We start from the raw sequence: 15,495 nt of genomic DNA, 5'->3' as shown, positions 1-15,495 counted from the left end.
TGTGTAAAAGGAGGACAACTGAAGAACACTTAAGGTTTCAAAATTTTCTAAAAGTGTAGTGGATGTTTCATATAACACTCAAAGATTTCTTTATCTTGGTACTTGGTACAATTTAAAGGGGAAAAAATGGTTCTTCAATGGGTTTTAAGGGTTTGTTGCATAATTAATGGTTCTTAGGCTCCTAAAATGGTTCTTCAGGGGTTCTTTAAGGCTTCATTGGATAATTATGGGGTTTTTAGATGCCTAAGTGGTTCTTGAAGGGTTCTTTAAATGAATAAAGTGAGTAAAAATGCAAAAAGTGAGTGAAGATGCAGCATCATAAACACATTCATAGAACCATAAGACTGACTAATTGATACTTATAAATAAGTGCATCACTTAGGTAATTATAACAATAATATAAATGTAACTGTTCTTATAATGAAGTATAAGTCTTGATGTGTCTTTATAAATGTATCTATAGAACAATAATTCTTGCTTATAAATAATTATACATGGGGCTATAATTCATTATGAGCATGGGCTTCACAGAAAGTGTTACCAATGTTTCATATAATGCTCAACACTTTCTTTGTTTTGGTACTTGGTGACTAAAAAAGGGTTCTTGAAGTGTTTATTGGATAGTAAAGGATTTTTAACCTCCTAAAATGGTTGCACTTGGAGCTCTTTCTGATAGGAAACCATTAAGTGTTAAACAAAAGTGACAACCTAAGGTCCCTTAAGGGTTCTAAGTGTAGCAGATGTTTCATATAAAACTCAAGTTTTCTATTATTTGAATATACGAAACATTTTTGACATTTGACACCATTTTCATTGCGTCATTTCTCAAACAGTTAAAACAGAAACATCTCCATGAAGGAAATATTTTTCTTTTTTCTTCCTTTTAAGTGATAATAAAAACCGTAAACATTTCAGCGATGTTGTGTACAGTAATCAGTTCATTCATATTATTTCTATCAGCCACAGTTTCTAAACTCCATTGTGTTATTTAACCGCAGCAGCATGACCACTTCACACAGCAGCTCAGCCATCATAACCACGGTGGATCATTTCGCTGTAGAACAGTGATGACTGGTTCTCATTTAGCATGGAGTTCTCAGCCAAGACGGAGAACCGAGCCAGCCGGGAGAGCAGCAGCGCACTCGGCTGCTTTGGCTCGAGGTCATCTAGGTCTGCAGTTTAGAGGTAATTAAAGTGTGGCCCATGTCCAAGCAGGAACTTGGGCCAAAGTGCACTTATTTGTCAGAAGGAAACAGAACTAGACCCAAACAGTGGGAGAGATCTAATTCGTCTTTCAGAGAGAGAGAGGGAAGTGTGCCAAGAGCAACTACAGCTCAGGAATAAATTGTGGATGAATAAAAAGGCAATAAAAGTTGAAATATGTAATAAATGCCAAATGGAACATTATAGATACGGTTAAGTGAAAGAAAGATGGAACCCATTAACTCTATCAGCTCTGGAGCGTTTTTAAGGATCGTGGCATTGATATTCTCCGCGTTTCATAGACCTTAAACCTGTAACACATAACCCACACAGATGAGTGAGGTCATCCAATCCTCTTCCTGCACATGCAGAGGAGAAAAACACAACGAAAACATGGATGAAGTGCTCCACGAAGCTCCACAGAGATTAGATCAGCTCTAGCTGAAGGGAAACAGTTCTACTATAACAGAACCGCAGAACGCCGATACTCCCCTGAGAAGAACTTCAGCAACCTGTCCCAGATCTCCTCCACTGCACATCCAAGGCTAAGGCCCCGAAAAACCGCAGCCTGGAGACCACTCAAGGGAGCACGAGGGAGCACGAGGGGCTTAAGAGGGAACAAACATGCCTCAGACTCTCACGGAAAGGCCCGGAACGTCGGGAATAATACTCGGTTTCTAAAGCCACGGTTTCGGCTAAATTAGTCACTGTTTTAGAATAATGGTTTACATTACTGTTGTAATGAGCGTGTGTGTGTGTGTGTGTGTGTGTGTGTGAAATGGTTTGCGACAGACTGACATCCCATCTAGGACGTATTCTCGTTTTACATCCCAGTATAGATCCGGATCCAGCGCAATCCTGACTAATCTTCACAAGCGCTTACTGAAAATAAATGAATGTTTTTAAACAACAATATCGCAATACATTAGAACATTTTTAAAATTTAATTGATCTTCTGTGGAACATGGCGAATTAAAATGGTGCCATGTGATGTCAGAGTGGGCGGGGCTAATTTCTTGTAGCACAAGTATGACATACTAACAAGGAGGAAAAGTAACATTAGGGAAAATATTAGTTTCAAAAAACATTAAATAATAATGAATAAAAATTAATAACTATTTTTAACTGAGAGTTTTACCCAAAAGAAGACTGGGATAATGTTTTTAATTTAAAAAAAAAATGTATATTGTTCTGACAGTCATTATGTGAAAAGGACCACCTGAGAATTAGGAAAGTAAATATTTTCAGAGTAATACATACACGGTTTGGGATAATAAAACCAGACAGGAGCACGTGCGATTGCGTGGAAGAGTCGTTAGGTCATCTCCATCAGGACCAGTGTTCTGCAGAAACAGCCTGATGTGATCACCCCGGCCTTTAGCGTGCAAACAACAACATCATGAGTGTATTGACATCATGTGTTCTGGGTTTTTTTTTCGCTTCTGGTCTACGTCTTGTTTTATTTCCTGTAAACACGTTCTTGTTTATGGATCGTCCGGTAATCAAGCTCAGAGTGGATCTGATTAAAATGCGCCTTTACCTGGAGGCCGTTTGACAATGAGAACAGTGACGTAAAAAAAAAAAAAAGAGAGAGAGAGACTTTAAAACAGAAAATTCGAAAGAGACGAACTGCGAGGGAGCTGAAGATGGTGGCGTGGTGGTGATTTAGCGCTGAAGGGGCCGCTTTAAATCAGACACACATCTGAGACAAGGCTTTTCCTTCTTTTAAATTCAAAAGCATTTGAAATGAATCCCCAAGCAGGCTCACAGACTTCAGAGCAGGGTTTTAGGCCCGGTGTGTGTCTCTGCTGAACTCCAGACCCTACAGCTGGCCTGTAAAACCTGCGGCTCTGAAATTTAAAGTCGTATTTAAAAGACAGAAGAGAAAAAAAAATCCAGGAAAAAGGAAAGGCTGTTTTCTCTGGTGCATTTTTAAAAGCTGCTCAAGTCCAAAATAAATCATGAGCCTTTCCAAAAAGTGATGGTGTGATAAACGAGCGGCCTGAACACACACACACACACGAGCGCACACACACACACATACACACACACAAAATATTTCTACTGTCTTGTGTATTACTAACGGAGTCCTGATTTTCACATGTCCCAAAAAATTGGTGTACTATTGACTTGCTGCCTCAAGCTTATATTTTTTGACATTTTTCATGCATTATATTAATGATATCAATGTTTTCAAAGCCAAAAAATGACACTAGACTTTTTTTAAATACGAACAATAAATGTATAGACAGCTACATATGCACACTGAATGTGTTTCTGATTAAAATCCACCTAATTATCAGGTGAAATTAGTGTAAATGGATGTAAGCTATTATAGCTTAAGTACGTAACTGCTTAGGAAATAACAATAGTAGCTACTCTTACTGTATAGATGTGATTGTTATTTGTCAGTGGATTCTGATTGGTCAGAAGGTGTTGATTAATTTTCTATAACAGTTAACATTTTCTATAACAACAGTGTTGATTAATTTTATATACCAGCATATCGCAGGTTTATGGTAATGCGTTATGGTTTCTATAGTAACAGCTCACAGGGACGTGTGCAGCAGACGCTCCACTAATAATAAACAGATTTTAAAAATCATTGTCATGGTGAAGTTTTCTTTAATAAGAAATGTGGTTGTTTAACACGTATGGAAGGAGTCTCCAGTGTCAGCGCTTTGTAACAGTCAGAGATAAAGCTGTAACTTGAAGTTTTCCGACATCTTCAGGACAGAGGAGTTTACATTTCTTTGCGTTTTCTCGGTAACATGCGTAACAAGCTGCATTTTTTTGGAGAGAAAAAGAGAGAAGGACTGTTTATAGCTGCTTTAATTTAAGAACAGGATCTAACTTGTTTCGTGTACAGTAAAAGTAAGTATAAACGGATAAAAAATACGTCATTTTTTTAAAGAATAAAAGTTGTAATCGTTATCGAATTGCTGTGGTATAAGAGGAATAATGTACTTCCTGTTATAGGAAAATAATCAGCGTCATGGTGGAAACAGTAACTCCGCTTCACACCACCTAGTTATTGATTATTTTCCTATAACAGTGTGACACGCTGTGTTTTATTCGTGATATAATATGTATGATAATACATGACCCTTTTAGAACACTGATGCAGAGGGACACTAGGTGGTTTTAATACTGCTTCATTAGACATGTTTGGCATGGGCAGATGTCATTAAATTTTAGAATTGGGATTTTTCTCTCACACACTTGGCAACTGTGGTGCTAAAATGTCAGACACTTTCACTTCTCACTTTTATAACACACACCCTTTATAGAGTGGGGCTTCTAAATGGCCACTTACCTCAGTGGAAAAAGCAACATGGTGCTTTACGAACTCAATCTTTGACTTTTTGGAATGATTTCCTACTGACAGAATTTCCAAGCGTCATTCCTTCAGGAGTAAGCCTACAAAAAGGCGTCTGTTTAGCTCACATAGACGTTATGCATATAGGAACGAGATTCAGACAGGAAAACAAAACCCAAGCTGAATGAATGAAATGCACAAAAAAACTGCAAGAAAATTGCAATATGTCCTACAGAAAGAAATAATGAAAATATGAATGCAAGATAATAAACAGCACTTTGGTTCCTGGTATCAAAGCAGCTTTGTGTACAGCCTCTGATCCACAGCTGAAAGTCATCTTCACATCCAGAACTTCCTCTTTGTCCTTCCTCTGCATCTCACCAGGACTCCAGAGCTCTGATTTCACTTCTCTGTGCTTACATCTACAGGCAAGAGAGAAAATAAAGCATCAGCAAATAGCCTTTATACTTGCTTTCAAGATTAAATCAGTGAATCATCAGTGAACCGAGATTCACTCCTCTGACATTCATTGAGCCAGCATTTGAATGAGTTATGATGGAGATTTGAGTCAGTGTGTGAATTAGTGAATCTTTCTGTCACAAATGAGCTTCACTCCACACAGTGAGTCAGTGTTTGAATCAGCGAATCTTTCTCTCATGAATGACATTCTTTCCTCTCGCATTCAGCAAGTCAGTGTTTGAATCAGCGAATCTTTCTATCGTGACAAAGATTTGCTCCTCTTGCATTCAGTGAGTCAGTGTTTGAATCAGCGAATCTTTCTGTTATGATGGATATTTGAGTCAGTGTGTGAATTAATGAATCTTTCTGTCATGAACGACATTCTCTTCTCTTGCATTCAGTGAGTCAGTGTGTGAATTAATGAATCTTTCTATCACAAATGACATTCACTCTTCTCGCATTGACTGAGTCAGTGTTTGAATCAGTGAATCATTCTGTCATGATCGAGATTCACTCATTCACATTCAGTGAGTCAGTGTTTGAATCAGTGAATCAGTGAATCGTTCTGTCATGACAGAGACTCACTCCCCTAGCAGTCAGCAAGTCAGTGTGTGAATTACTGAATCTTTCTGTCATGAGCGACATTCGCTCTTCTCGCATTCACTGAGTCAGTGTTTGAATCAGTGGATCCTTTTGGTCATGGCTATAATTTGTTCCTGTCTAATTTACTGAATCATTTAAGCTTCAGTAATTTCAGTGTGTGCTGTTTGTGTTTCTTTTAGCTAAGCTGAAGATTTCCATATATGCCCCTTTTTTGCCAGTGGTCACAAAAATACCTAACATATATATTGAAGCTGCCAAAGTCTTGCTTATGTGCATTATTTTCTGTTAAAGAAAATGAAGCAGTGTCCACAGAATCCAGTGTTATTTGGCTTATTTTTAACAAACATGCAAACTATGCTAGCAATGCGTCATGTTATTAGCAGGCTAATAAGCCTTACTTCTAGCAAGCAAACGTGAGAAAATCAAGCTTCCTGTGTGTGTGTAAGTTGCTGAAGGAAGCAGATTTTTTGAAGAAGCGTATACAGAAATTAATGAAGAATTAAGTTTTAAGTTTAAAAGAAAAAACTGTCTCGTGCTCCGTCCATGTTTTCTCTCACTGTCTCTTGGAAACATTTTCTCACAAACAGAACTTCTGTCCAAAAATCATCCGTCAGTCAGAGTTAATCATAAACGCGTAATAAAAATGAAATCCAGAAACTGCATCACTCTAAAATAAACAGCAGACGTGCAGAGGGGGATCGCTAAAACACAATCACTCGAAGAGTTTCACGGTCTGCAGACCAGCAGAAGATTTACAACTTTTAATTGCCGTAAAGATCATCATAGACATCATGGATGATAACAAAAGCATGTTTTCAACCCGTAGCATGTTTTCCAGGATTTTATCAACACAAAGACTTTACAGAGCGAGTGAAAGTTACAGATTCCAGATTCCTGATTACGACACAAAACAATTACAAATGTGGAGTCATGAGGCAGAAGCACTCGAAATACATGAACAATAGAAATGAATCAGGTCAACTAGCGTAAATTATAACAATAAAAACTTTGTTTCTAAGAGAGCCTTCTAACACCTGACAGGTTCCAGGTATTAAGAAGAAAATAATGACCAATATTTTGAAGTTTTTAGTCAATCTGAAGCCCTCAAGGGTTCTTAATTTCCCTCTGGAGAGCCCCTAAATGTTCAGTGTAGACTCCTGTGTTTTCCTAACAAAAAAATTAAAAATCTTCAAAGTAGAACCCTTTTGGAAGTCTAAGAACCCTTTCTTATCCAATTAACGTTTAAAGAACCCTTTTTACCAAGATATCAGACAGGTTCTAGATCTTAAGAAGAAAATAAGGAGCAATAATTTTGTAAAAAAAAGTTTGTACTGCACACTTACCTGGTTCCCTAAGGGTTCCTCAAGAGTTCACTGGATAATTAAAGGTTCTTAGCTTCCAAAAAAGGTTTTACTTTGATTTCTTTCTGATACAAAAAACATTTTGCTATAGGATTCTACATTCCTCGAGGGTTCTTTGTAATAAGTAAGAGGTCTTAGTTTTGTAAAAGAGTTCTACTTAGAACCTTGTTATATGGTTCCTTATTATTATTTAAGAGTTCATTGGAAAATTAAGGTTCTCAGCTTCCGAAAAGGTTCTACTTCCTGTCTGAATGGAAAACATTTTGATATAGGGTTCTACCAAAAGGCAAATAACAACCCCTAAGGGTTCTAAATGTACACATTACCATTATCACACTAATTGCACTTTGTTACTACACTCTTTGGGAAAAGAAAGATCAAATCTAGAACATCCAAGAGTTCTTAAGAGAATCCTCTTGGGGAACCTTAAAGGCTTTTAGTAGAACCCTCTATGTAGAAAAGAGTGTTTCCTTGTTAGAAAGGTTCCCAAGTAGAACCTTTATGAAAAAAGGACAAATCTAAAATTCCTAAGGGTTCTTTGGTTGTCCCTCTGGGAGAACCCTTTAAAGTTTCTATTTAACCCTACAACAGTTTTCCCCCATCAGAAAGGGTTGAATTCTTTTAGGAGGCTAAGAACCCTTAATTATTCTGTGAACCCTTAAAGAACCCTATTTACTAAGAGTGTGCCAAGTACCAAGAAGCTAAATGTTAAACTCCTGACAGGTTCTAGATATTAAGAAGAAAATAATGAGCAATAATTTGGAGTTTGTATCACACACTTACCCAGTTAATACACACACTCTTAGAACAAAGGGTTCTTTAAGGGTTTGATAATTACGGGTTCATAGCTTGCAAAAAAATAAAAAGAGTTCTAAAGGAGTGAAGTGCTTTCTGATAGGGAAACACTTTGGGATGGAGTTCTACAGAGAACCTTTAAGATTTTTTCCCCAGAGGGACAAACAAAGAACTCTTAAGGGTGCAGCCTGATTTATTTGCAGCTGTGAGCATAAAGTAGCATTGGAGAACCCTTAAAAGTTATATGTAGATCCCTACAACAGTGTTTTCCTATGAGACGGTTCCAACACCTTCAGTCCTAAGAGTTCCCCAAGTACCAAGAAACCCACTGTTCCTGACAGGTTCTAGAGCAAATATTTGGAGTGTGTACTGAAAACTTACCCATTTAATACATACACTGTTAGAAAAACAGGTTCTTCAAGGGTTCTTTAAGGCTTCTTCGTTTGTCGCTTTTGGAGAACCATGAAAAGATTCATGGTGAACCCGAAAATAGAATGTTTCCCCATCAGAAAAGCTTTTTATAGGAAGCTAAGAACCCTTTCTTATTCAACGAACTCTTAAAGAACCTTTGAAGAACTTGTTTTTTATGTCTGTTGGAACAACTTTCATAAATGTTTATGTAATGCTTATGTCAGAGTCAGGAAGGGTTTATGTGGGTTTTACGTCTCCCTATGAACATTTACATGACTGAAACTTTTCAGTCATCCAAGTAACACTGAGGAGAAAAAAAGCCTGGGTCAGTTTCACGAGGCCAAGCGTTGGTCCAGCGCTCTTAAAGCGGCGTGCCACTTCTCCAAACGTAATAAAGAGACAAAGACAGACGGCGTCTCATCCAGATGATCACATCCGCGTTCAGGCCAGAACATCGAAATCGTCCTCCAGATCGTCTGATCCAGACTAATCTAAAAACCTGATGATCTACGCTCCTCAAATCAGCTCCAGCAAAGAGTTTTGTGTAGATTTAAAAATTTCATTCATCATTTTTTACGCAGAAGGTGTGAACAGAGCTGAGGGTTGATTTATGATCCAGAGGTTGAATAAGGTTTCAGTTCTAACGTTACTGAAGTGTATAGAGTATTACAGTATAATTAGCTCCAGGTGTTAAAGGAGCTCAGTCAGTGTGTCTGGATGACGCTGATGGATTTCTTCATACTGCAAAAATTAACTGTTACCCACTTAATCCCTTTTTCCAGTGTAGTTTTAAGTGTTTTATTTAAGCAGAAAGGTAAAGGAAGAACTTAAAGGGTAACATTACTGTACTGAAAATCTAAATAAAGGCTTTGAAACTGAAACTTGTACCTACGTTATGTAAGTAAACTACTCATTTTTCGTGGTTTATAAACTGTGTATTCTGCGTTCACCGTAAAGAGCTTGAGCAGCATGTGAAGTAACACATCAAGCAATGTGTGTGGCAGCCATTTTGTGTTTGTGATGGTAGGATGAGAGAAATAAACATGGTTTTACTACGTACACTGCTGCTGCTGCTGCTCCTGCTGTTTCTCCCATTTTCACAGGATATACGTTATATCATAGCGCTCTCAACACCTGCCATCTCCATCTTCACTCTTTACCCTGTTGTACAAAATCTAAAGAAGTGGTCAAAGAAGGTATCCGGTGCTGCTGACGGAAGTGTCGACTGTCCTGCCCCCTAGTGGACACAACATTTAATCCTTCAGATGTACGTAAGGTATGCAGGTGAGTATGTGAATAATGAACGTGTACACAAAAAGAAAAAAACTTTCACCTACTGGTTAGTGGTTGGTGTAACATTCATCACACAAAAAATCCAGCGTACAGCTTTACCGTGTGTAGAGCAATAAGAGCTGTCGCACTGACGCTACTGCTTTTTTTATTGTCTTGCAAGTAAATTCTTTAGCATTTGCTACATACTTTTCATCACCAAACATGGTCAAGACTAGCCTACTTTCACAGAAACATGGATCACGTGAAATTACCTCCTTTACTTAACCAACTTCAGACAAAACTTTTTAAAAGCTTTTAAAGAAAGTAATTCTGTGAGCTCTTTCTTTCTTACATCCAGTGACATCATGCGTTGAAATGTCGTGCACTGAAAAAAACTGTGTCACAGTGTTGAAAAGTTTATTTTACCCCTGAAACCCGACATGCAGAGATCCAAATCAGATCGCAAACCTCAGGATGCTGAAGCTTGTGGCCAGAAAAGTGTACAAAACATATCAGACTCTCTGTAGCTCATTCGGGTGAAGCAAGCATTAACCTTAACCCTGTGCAAATTTTACACACTGCTGCTTTAAGCATAAAAATAAAGATGACTAAACTTCATTTGTTTTTCCTCTCAAGTGTTAACCCTAAAGCTGCTCTCACTGTAACACAGTCTAATATCATGGCTGTTCAGCACATGTGCAGTACAATAGTAATCAGTGTGGAAATGCATGGCTTATAATACGCTCGAGTGGTTACGGTGAATCCACTGTCCCTCCTGTAGAAGCGTTTATTGATCCAGGCCTCATCTCAGAAACCTCCAGAGCTCAGTAAGCCCCGTAACGGCGGCAGCAGCTGCCTGGATGTATGAAGGCAGACGGCAGAAGACCACTGGGGAAAAAAAACACTTTAATCACACAGTCGTTCCTGTGTTCCACCACGGCAAATGTTTGTAGTGTACATTTATGCTTTAATGACAAGCAGAACAAATTGTTATTTAACTAAAACTGCATGAACGAACTGAAAAAAAAGCGATGCAGTCACAGTGAGTTTACGAGGTGAAACCCTGCTGTGAAGGAAAGTAAAATCAGCAGCCGTCCCACGGCATCTCCATCTCCGTGACTCAAAGTATAATCACAGGGACATGGTCAATTAGGGTGAAAGCACTACGTCCTGACAAGCCATTCGTTTTCATTACAAGCTGTGTTCTGTCTTAAAAAAAAAAACACTGGCAGACTGTGAGAGGGGACACCGTCCAGCTAAAAACAGGCTGGTGCTGATGGATGTACATCACAAACACACAAACACACTCGACACAAAGCGGCATCTCAATCATGATGCTTTTTCTCACTTTTTTTGTGGTGTTTTTTTGTCTTTTTTTATGCTGCTGTTGTTTGCTTTGGCCGTCTGTTCTCCTGTACAGCCTCACAACCTCGCAGCCTCGACTGAAAATCTCACCGTGACTGACAAGGCTGAAAAAAACCAAAACAAAACAAAACTGAAGGAGCTGGAAAGGTAAACTGACGCAATTCCACAATTTCGGACCGAAGCCAAGGGAATGTCGGAGTGGAGAGGGGGCGGGATCGCAACAGAGGTCCGACTGCTTGCTGTTTTGTTTCCAAACTAAAAAAAAAAAATCTTCACTGTCAAGATAAATGCACTACTGTAGCATAACATTTAAAGCAGAAAGGAATTCTGGGTAATTTATACTTTTCGCAGTGGGAAGAAAAGTGAAACAATATTAAGAGTCTAATATTAACAATATTAAAAATATTAAATATAAGAGTCTCATTTTGTATCAAATGTAAATCCCACTGAAATGTAAATAAGCCAAAACATTTTATTTGTTGTTATGTGGTGAGTAAAAATCTCTGGTTTCACAGAGACTCATTGGAGGCCATGTGCACTTCTACACAGATATTTTTGAAAACACAGTTTTTTTGGCCTCTTGTCTAAATGAAAACAGCATTTTGGGTCATTGAAAATGAAGCTTTTTGGAAAAAACCCCAAGATTGTTGAAAAAACTTCATTGTTTTTATAGGGACGTGAAAAACAAAAAAAAAAGTGCCACCCTGCACATGTGCACTGCATGAGTCTGGCATATGTTATGAACATACTAAGTAGGGCTGTACTCAGGATCGTCACTGTCAGGTCCAAGGCCAACTCAGATCAACTCATGACTGAGTCTTAAAGGGGTCGAGGCCAAGTCAAGACCGAGACAGAAAAACATCAAAAGCTTTTCAAGGCCAAGACTTTACTTCAACTAGTCATGTCAAACTTTGTGCAAAGACACCACAAGCATTATTTTTATATTAACATTTTATTTAATATTAACATTATTAAACTTTCAGTTGAAACCGAGACCATATTTAGCAACAAGTCCTAGACAAGTCCAAGTCAATACAGAACACATCCTGAGACTGGACTGGAGTTCTACAGCCTTCTCAGCTGCGGTTCTGGTTCTTACTGTGTGGTCTTTCTTTATTCAATGACGTATTTTCAATATAATTTCACTTCGTTTTTCATGTGGAGGAACAGAATATGATCTGCGCTGTACTGCTCCTGAATCACTGCTCCGAGCTTTTGGATCAGAACCAGAAGAACCGTCAGCCTGGTGAGACTGATAGACTTTGCAATCAGTTTGTTGTCAGGCTGAAGAGTGTGTTTCTGAAGTTCTCCTTCTCCACCACACAATACGCAGCTCTTAATGTTATTCTTGAAGCGTTTGATGTAACAGTTTATGACATACTGTCACCCCCTGGTGTGCTCATGTGAGCATATTCAAATCTTTTTTGATATTTTCGAAAAAGGGCAGGGGTAAAAACTACATTTTTAAAAATATCCATATGTGGACAGAGCCTGAGTCCCTTACAAAGCTGCTGGAGGATGTGTGTGTGTCATGCAATCAGTTTATTACTGTGCTTAAATCTGGCTTTCATTTTTCACATAATTTGTTTATTTTCACATTCCTTTTTCACAAGTAGGACATGTAGTTTCATTTTTAGAAGAGATTTTCTTGATTCATTCTTTCACATTATCACATATACTTCATAATATGTCACACATGTTTACTGAAATTCACGTGAAGTTTTTATTATAATATTATTCACTTTTTTCAGTTTTTCCTCCTCATGGCCAACAGGAGTACAAACTTTCCACACTAAACATGTCTTGACTGATCAATGAGATGGTGTTTATTTCATTTCTGACTGAACTGCTCCTTTAAACTTCCAGGAGATGCTGCTCCATTTCCAACCATGAATTCCTGAAGCACAAAAGCCTTGGATGTCAATCCGATTTGCAAACCAAAGCTGGACTATTCACCGCTTCACACTGAAGAGCATTGAGGCCGGAGCACAGAGAGCGGGATGAGGTGTCGGAAGTGGACCTTACGGACAGGACGTGAAAGGAAGGACACAATAGAAAAGTCAGAAGAGGCTTTTCCTCATTTGCTCATTCATCAGGACTCCATGAATGAATTGAGAGTTTGGGGTAATTAAGCAGGCGGTGCGAGTTTCTCCTGAATACACACCGTGACGGAGCTCATGACGGCCGTTACGCTGCTGCTAAATCAATCCTACTAGATAAGAAAAGACGTGAGGCTGACGGCGATGACATCTCTATTCATTATAACACTCATTGTGAGAATCAAGGGGTGGGAACGAGGCCTGATTTCATGTTTAAAGACAGTTTTTGATCTCCTCAGATGCAGTGAGGCCTTAATTCCCAGACACTCGGATCAGGATGTGGGAAAGAATGCAAATGAGAAACCACCCAAGTTTCTCAAAAAACACTCTTTAACATAACATATTTATAAACATGGAAATAGTTTTATTCACTCTATATTGTTAAAATTGAATAAATGAAGTCATTCTAAAGCTGCATGCCCTCGTTCTGTACCTGCTCTGCCCTCTAGTGGATAAACTGTGCACTACCCTGTACTTGACATCAAATTTATTATTCAGAAATGTAATTTTTTATATATATATTTCATACATTACTTTATATTCTTTCTTTTGTTATCCGTTGTTAGTTTAGTTTATGTTTGCAGTTCTGTTTCCTTCGTATTAGCACATATTTACACATCTTAAACACAAACACGTTTAGTTTTATATGCTTTATTAGCGATTGTAATTTATTTGCGAGCACATGTAATCGGGTACAGTCGCTGTGTCTTATTTTTTTAATTTATTTGTAGTAAATTTGAATAAATTAATTTTCCGGACTTTGGAAGAGACTTGTATTACTTCCTGTGTGCTGCTATTTGTGTCCGGATTGTCAAACTGAGTGCCTCACTATGGTTCCGCTGCTAAAATTAAACGTTCTTTCGACGATTCCACGAACTCTGTGCCGGGGGGGGGGGGCAATATACAATATCTCTCATGTAATAGTTTCTTGTATGTTTATTTTATCAAATTGTGTAAAATTACAGATATATAGTCTGGTAGAGAGATCTTACGGTTTATTTTGATGCAGGCCAACTTATGTCTTAGGTGTTTTTAATAGTGTCGTAATGTATTTCCCCCCGTGTTTTATGTTGGATTGATCGGCCGGCATAAATGTCTCGTGCGTCTCAATTGTGGATTGTTCGGTTAGCTTGTTGCTAATATCGCGTTGAATTTGGTTGATTAAAATTTCTTTTGGTGCTAAATCACTTAATAACACTTAAAATTTAATATTTGGACACTGATTTAGTAAAAAAAAAAAATTTTTGTTTATTAAAAATTTGTGAAGTTGCTTTGTCCCTCAGATACAGACACAACAAACAATGAGGAAGCTTGACTTTTATTAACAACAGTAAAACAGAAAAAAAAAAAATAATAACGATAATGAAAAGATGTTTAGTCATTTATAGTGTGTCCATAAGTAAAATTAACACTTTTAATCTCTCTTTACCCCCAAATATAGTCAATCAGACAAGATGTGTCTAGTGAGTGAAGCTTGTGTCTTTAAAGTGACAGAAGCTAATGTAGCTAACAATTAAAAACAGATTATAGCCACCAGTTTATCTTGTTTAAATCATCAAACTTCATAACATTCATAATTAAACCTTTTCCAGATTTTCTGGAAGTGTGCAGAACAAACTTTTCTACAAAAGTTTCTTCTGGAGACCGAGAACCTGTCAGGTGTTTAACATTTAGCTCTTGGTACACCCTTACAGAGCTTCCTGAAGAGTTCTTCAAGGGTTCATTGGGTAATTATGGGTTTTCAGTCTCCTTAAACGGTTCTACGCTGAGGTGGAACCCTTTCTGAGAGGGAAACATTAGTGTAGGGTTCTACATAGAAACTTTAAGGTTCTCCCAGAGCTTCTAATGTTCCATGTTGCTCACATCTGCAAGTAAAACAAGCTACAATGTTAAGGGTTCTTCAGTTGTCCCTGTCAGGAACCTTTAAAGGCCTATGTTGGAAACTACAACAAAGTGTTTTCCTAGTAGAATGGATTGTACGTAGAACCATTTTTGGAAGCGAAAAACTCTTAATTATCCAATGAACTCTTAAAGAACCGTTGTTTCTAAGAGAATATGTATTTTACTGTATTATATGTATTATACTGGGTAAGTGTGCGATACAAACTCCAAATTATTCCTCATTATTGTCTTTTTAATACCTAGAACCTGTCAGGAGCTTAAAAGATAAATGTTCTTCAAGGTTCTTTTAGGGGTTCATTGGATATATTTAATGGTTACTAGCCTCCTAAATGGGCTCTACACTGTACTGAAACCCTTTCTGAAAGGAAAACACTGTTGTAGGGTTGTACGTTGAACCTTTAAGGGACCAAGTATATATTTTATTGTGATACAGAATCAGAAACCACATCAATGATTGTGTTTAAGAGACTAAACAGCTCCACAACGTTGCTTGAGGAGACAGGCTAAACTAGTGGCTATAAACTCCCATTACTTGTTAGCAACATTAGCATTGAAGCTCCAGTGCAAAACTAAAAAAAAACAAAGCAAACTTCAGAGTAAAGTGGAGTAAAGTGGGATGTTGTGTACGTATTTTATATTTAGCCAAACCATATCTTTTCTGCTAAGTGTTTAAATCAGACACTGGTGATGAAGGATGATGATGAAG

Source organism: Pangasianodon hypophthalmus, chromosome 16 (genome assembly GCF_027358585.1).
Source record: "Pangasianodon hypophthalmus isolate fPanHyp1 chromosome 16, fPanHyp1.pri, whole genome shotgun sequence".
Taxonomy (NCBI): Eukaryota; Metazoa; Chordata; class Actinopteri; order Siluriformes; family Pangasiidae; genus Pangasianodon; species Pangasianodon hypophthalmus.
The sequence above is the reverse complement of the archived record's forward strand: the minus strand, read 5'-3'. Positions refer to the sequence as shown.